Source organism: Lampetra fluviatilis, chromosome 30, assembly GCF_964198595.1.
Source record: "Lampetra fluviatilis chromosome 30, kcLamFluv1.1, whole genome shotgun sequence".
Lineage (NCBI taxonomy): Eukaryota > Metazoa > Chordata > Hyperoartia > Petromyzontiformes > Petromyzontidae > Lampetra > Lampetra fluviatilis.
The window spans coordinates 7,548,051-7,554,570 of NC_136304.1; positions in this window are offsets into that span (position 1 = coordinate 7,548,051).

Genomic DNA, 6,520 nt, shown 5'->3' on the forward strand with positions numbered 1-6,520 from the left:
TCACAGTGGGAGACAGCACCCCGAGAGCCCCTCTTGCCGTCCGGTCACCTGGCCGGCACCGCCGCCGCTCACCTGCGCTCAGGGCTTAGTCTCCTACTCAATATTTATGGGTCGCCTGCAGTCGCCACAGCTCTACTGGATTCGGTCTGCCAGGTACAGAAACATTTCTCCAGGTGGCTGAGCCCGGCAGACCCGGCTGAAATCCATCCCTACCTGCGCTGTCCACAAACTGGAGCCACCGACCACTTGTGTTTGGAATTGCGCTGGGAGACAGAGAGGGGATTGAAAAACCAACACAAGTTATTTTGACAAACCTTGCATTAACTGTTAAGAAATATAAGTGGGCCTGGACAAAGGACATCGCTGGAAGGGATGACAGCCGATAGTTAAGACCAACTATGGAGTGGCAGCAAAAGGAGCGAACACACGGAGGACGCAGCGGTGAAATCAGCTCCTGTGGTGGAGCAAGATTGATTGTTACAATGCTGGACCGTGAGAGATGGTGACAGCTTGGGATGACACATCATCCAGCAGTAGATGGATCACGGCTGCTGCAGCTAATGATGGTGACATGCCTGCTCTCACCGCCTGTGCCAGCTCTGCCAGTGGGTGGCCTCACACTCCCTCTGTAACTTGCACGTCTCTAACCCCCATGACGGCTCTGTCGACGCATATCGCGACAACCACACGATGCCAGGTGGGTCACAGAGACCTCCTGCTGCTCAACTGAGCCACAGTGAAGGATTGGTGCTTGTCTCCTGTTACAAGCCCTGCAGAGCCAGTGGTGACCATTCCACACTCATATGGACGGGGGCGATTCTATCCACAATAGACCAGCTACTTAACACGTGGGCTTTCGTGACAAATATGACGATTCCTAATTGATTATTGGGTCAGATCGCGTGAGTAAGATGAGTGTCATACACCCTCCTCCACCCGACATGGCCAATTAATAAAGTTGGAACGTCCTGAAACGTGCCAATTTATTACCGTTCTAGCAGCAGCATCACCGGTGGTGTTGGAGAGCAATCTATATAAATGTAACAATTTGGTACAATGCATTTTAATCGGATGTGTTGGGTGGAGGAAGGTTTATGACATATATGTTTACTTACACGGCCTTCTGACCCAAAATTATATTACGAATCCGGACAACCACCATTGCCTACAAAGTAGCACGTGGCGTGTCCCTGCGGTCCCCATCATTCGGGTACGGCAGCGACGCCCCGTTTTTCTACAATTCAATTTCAACAGATGCGCGCAACCAAACGCGTAAGTAAACAACAACAACAACAACAAAATTAATCGCAAATACCAGCCGGTCAAGAGGTGGAGTTAGACTCGTTGACGGTGGTGGTGATAGTTGGTGACATTCAGGCACGGCGTGGGCCCCCCGTTCGTTCCCTTTGGCCGGCGCTCGCCCACCGTTCGGAGCGCGGGACAGTTCTGTAAAGGTCACTGAATTTCAATCAAAGAATTTCCTCCTAAATGTCTGCGGCAGATGGATTGTGCCGGTGACATTTTTTTTTTTTGCCGGCGGAGAGGGAGATTTAGCGATCGGCAGATGGCCACCGATGCCCTTAATGATGTCAGGCGAGCGCGACACACATCGCACATTAGCGGTTCGGGCGGAAAAAATATAATTCTCGAGCGTGGCGTATGAGTGAGTGTGTGTGTGGTTCTGCAGTGGTACCGCTGCCACTGCCGCTGCAAGATTTTTTTTTTATTATCAGCTAATTCGTGCAGTGTATTTTTTTCTTCATACATTTTGATAACATTATGCATTTCATTTTTTAAAATTGCATTTGAGCTCCCCAGCGGTTCGAACGGCGGTTCGTGTGCGAGGAAAAGATGCGCGATATGGAACGGAACGATCAATGCCGGGTCTCATCTCGCCACGTACATTTAGCATACATTTTCCAATTTCTTGTTTCCTTATCTTAATTTGGTTTTAATAGATTTTTCTAGACAAAAGGCAAATTGCATTGGCTACACTGATTAAATTGGTTACACTGCTTTGTCAGCCAGTGAGAACAAGGGATATCGGGTGTGGGGGGGAAACCTCCACGTTAAAAATTTCAGACGCGCACATTTATTATTATTCACCAGCTTCGCGGGCAATCGCTTGGGACTTAATTGGCACAATCTTAACTTTAACGGTGTTAGTCGATGCGTATTGAATATGTAGACAAATCGATATCAATATCTGTCCATGCATATCAATCAATACACACATGCATGGATGCATGTATGTTGAACTTCTTTCGCACCGTGCTCTTAAAATGACCAAAACTCAGAGCTTAGCAAGGGTTAGCCTGGTTAGGGTGGCTGAGTGCGCAAGCCCATGAGTGAGCGAGTGGGAGAGTAAGTGAGCGAGTTCGTGTTCGACCGAGTGGGTGAGTGAGTAAGCGAGTGGGTGAGTGAGTGAGTGAGTGAGTCAGCAAGTGGGTGAGTGAGTGAGCGAGTGGGTGAGTGAGTGAGCGAGTGGGTGAGTGAGTGAGTGCGAGGGTGAGCGAGCCGAGCGAGCGAGCGAGTCGGAGGGCGAATTAGCGAGCGAGCGCACAGGTGAGCGAGTGGAAGAAGGGCGAGTTAGTTGAGCAAGCAAGTGGGAGGGCGAGCGAGTGAGCGAGTGGGGGGTGGGCGAGTATGCATGTTGGGCAGGAGGGAGGTGTTGAGCGGGGGAGGGGGGGGGTATGTGCTGGGAGGAGGAGCAGGAGAGCCTCTACCTGGGCATGCATATGGATGGCCCTGCCAAGAGAGCTACCAGCAAAAGGCGCGATGACAGCTGATCTTTGTATCCCTCTGTTGGGCTGCGGCAGGACATGCAGACAGGAACCCCCCGCGGGCCAGCCTCGTTACATATTAATGACGCCGACCTGTCGCTCAGGAGCCCTCGGGCTCCGCCGCGGGATGGCTCGGCGTGGACGAGCCGTGCCGCGGCAGTGGGGGGCTATTTTTTAACTCCCGCGCTCGTTGATTCTCTAATCGGCCGCGGGGCAAATTTGGGCACAAGTGTTGTTGTTGTTATTGTTGTTCTATAGCCGCGGAGGCAACAACGTGGAACGAAATGCGGCTCGTCGCTGCGATGAAGAGTGATAATATGAATAATACAAGATTAGCAATACAATATAACGACCTCGTTGATTATAATTAACGAGGTCGTTATATTGTGTAACAATTCTTTTCGTTCCTGGATAGTAAGTATTATTTCCCAATTGCTTATGCCTCAAAAATACAGAAAATGGCTATTAATCCCCACAAACCTTGCTTTTGTGACTAGGACATTGATATCTTGAAATGTACCTATTTTCCAGAACATTCCAGATACATTCAATGCTGAGTAAACTTGGAGTAACTTCTAGAACATTCTAGAACTTTCCAGTAATATAAATAGTAGTATAAATACAGGGACCTTAAGCCCACCAGTTCAGTTTAGTTCCAGCTGCCTAAGTGGATACATATCTGCATTTTTCTGAGATGACATCAAGAGGCTGCAAGCATCCGGCAGACGCATTTTGCTATGTCTGCGGCCAATTTATCAAGACAAGAGCGAAAAAGTACTCTGTTGAAGCATCTGCTAAGATGTGTGAGGCCTACAAGGCATATTTCGGCATGCCTGTCGGGGATCAAGACAAACCCTGGGCACCTCATTTCACCTGCAAGCAATGCAAAAAAAACTCTGGAAGGTAAGATGGATAATTGTTGCTCGGAATTTTATCTTATCAAATTTGTTAATATTTTTAAAATGGAATTTTTTTTAAATTTTAAAACATTTTACAATTTTCAATGGTATTGAAAAAATATATATCATATATGAAAACTGTTGCCAGAATCTCTTACACATTAGTCGTGGGTGAAATAAATGTGTTTTTGTAGGATGGTACAGAGAAGAAAAGAGAGCCATGAAGTTCGCTATCCCAAGAAATGGCGGGAACCCACTGACCACTCAAGCAACTGCTACTTCTGCATGGTGGACCCTTCCAAATGTCGACTGGCAAGAATGCACCTGCTATCACGTATTTGGACCAACCTTCATCCATCACCCCAGTGCCATACTGCCATGAGCTCCCCGTACCCACTCCTCTGGAGAAAGAGCAGCCGTCTTTACAAGAGAGGAAGACGTTGTAGATCCAGATGACAATTTCAGAGGTGGAGCTGAGGAGAGAAACCCATACTACTCCAACCAAAAAGACCTCAACGACTTAATCAGAGATATTGGTCTCACCAAGTCCAATGCGCAGCTTTTGACGTCTAGGCTCAAGCAGTGGAACTTATTGGATAACAGTGTGCAAGTCGCAGATCAGAGGAAGCGTCACCAACCTTATTGCAGATTCTTCACCCGTCAAGATGGGCTCTGCTTCTGCCAACATGTGACCAGTCTGTTCGAGGCAATCGGAATCGCCTGTAACCAGAATGGGTGGCGCCTCTTCATTGACAGCTCATCCAGGAGCCTCAAAGCCGTGCTGCTCCATAATGGTCATAAGTACCCGTCTCTTCCCCTGGCTCACTCGGTGCACCTCAAAGAGGATTACAACAGCATCAAGAGCTTGCTGGACGCCTTGAAGAATGATGAGTATGACTGGGAGGTCATCGGAGACTTCAAAATGGTGGAATCCTCATGGGTCTCCAAGGCGGTTTAACCAAGTTTCCCTGCTATCTTTGCCTTTGGGACAGTAGGGATACCAAGGCGCACTACCACAGGCGGGACTGGCCAAAGCGGACCGAGTTCTCCGTGGGGAGGAACAACATCAAGCGGGAGCCACTGGTCGACCCCCGGAAGGTGCTGATGCCACCACTGCACATCAAATTGGGCCTCATTAAAAATTTGTCAGAGCTGTAGATAAGGAGTCGGCAGCCTTTCAAGTATCTTCAAAACTTCTTCCCTAAGCTGTCTGAGGCAAATGTCAAAGCCGGTGTCTTCGTCGGACCACAGATAAAGAAGATCCTGGAGTGCAATGACTTCCCCAAGAAGCTCACAAGTAAGGAGAAAGCGGCTAGGAACAGCTTTGTCGCAGTGGTTCGTGGCTTCCTAGGCAATCACAAGGTCAAAAACTACGTGGAGCTGGTTGAGACTGGTGAAGAACTACAGCACAATGGGCTGTAGGATGTCCCTCAAAGTCCATATCCTTGATGCTCATCTTGATAAATTCAAGGAGAACATGGGAGCGTACTTGGAGGAGCAAGGCGAGCGCTTCCACCAGGATATACTGGACTTTGAATGCCACTACCAAGGACGGTATAACGAAAACATGATGGGAGACTACATTAGGGGGCTGATTCGTGAAAGTGATTTGCAGTATAATCGTAAATCTCGAAAAACTACTCACTTCTAAATCTTTTGTATTCATTTTGATTCATATGTTTTTTTTTCTGACTTTATGTGAACGAAAAGACACAAATTCGCCCGTTTTTTCATTGAAAATAGGTAAATTTCAAAATATCACTGTCCTGGTCACAAAAGCAAAGTGTGTAGTGAATAATAGCCATTTAAAAATACATTTTAGGCATAAGCAATTACGAAATAACACTTACTACCCAGGAACAAAAATTGTGTTACATAGTGTTATGTACACGTGCAGCCCAAGTGCCCATCTGCTGCAGGAGGAGGGCCTCCCCACGCAGTGCGGGTCACGGGGGGGTTATTTGACCATATTTCACCTCACTGGGCAGCGCGTGTTGGTGAAAGCGTAGACTTGGGTGGAATAAAAGCACGGTGCAACAACAGTTGCGCCCGACGAGAAAAGATGCATTCCGATTGGGTGGATGTCCTCTCGAACGAATCCGGGGGCACATTCACCGAGCAGATGGAGCAATGAAATCAGTTCGTGTGCGGGTACTGGGTGGATTGTCTCATCGCAGGATCGCGAGAGGTGGCGGCGGGCTTAAGGAGGCCTTCACCCAGCAGTGAATCGATCAAGGCTGATGATCATGATGACGAACATTAAACATATCTGAAATTACATTTACATGAAGGATTATTCATTATGATAATAGGGTTTTCCCCCTTTTTTCTGACAATAAAACAGGCGATAAGATGTAAAAACACCAAACTGAAACCTTTTACAAGGAATCATGTCTGCATTAACCACAATGCTTGTGGTCAGAATGCAAACAAAAAACATACTCTGATAATATATGCATTGTCCTTGAAACTGATTGGTCCACACCAGAGACAGCTTTCTTTTGAGCCGAGTCTCAAACGGTTTTAGACCAGAGGACGCCAAAAGGCGTACATCACAAAGACAACGCCTGTTTTGTTGCCAGAAAAAAGGGGAAAAACCTATTATCATATTTTGGTACTGGCGAAGGAGGTCCCATGATGATTATTAATTAATTTTCCATTTTATATACTTATTCAATAAATGCTCTATGACATACATTTTTCGGGGGAGGGGGGGGGCATAACTGAACATGTTACCCTCCCGCAAACAGGAACAAAAGATAACAAACACATATACATTCCTGCCATTCTCTATCCACCAATGGATGGAGGCCTCCCCATGCCATGTGACCATTTGCA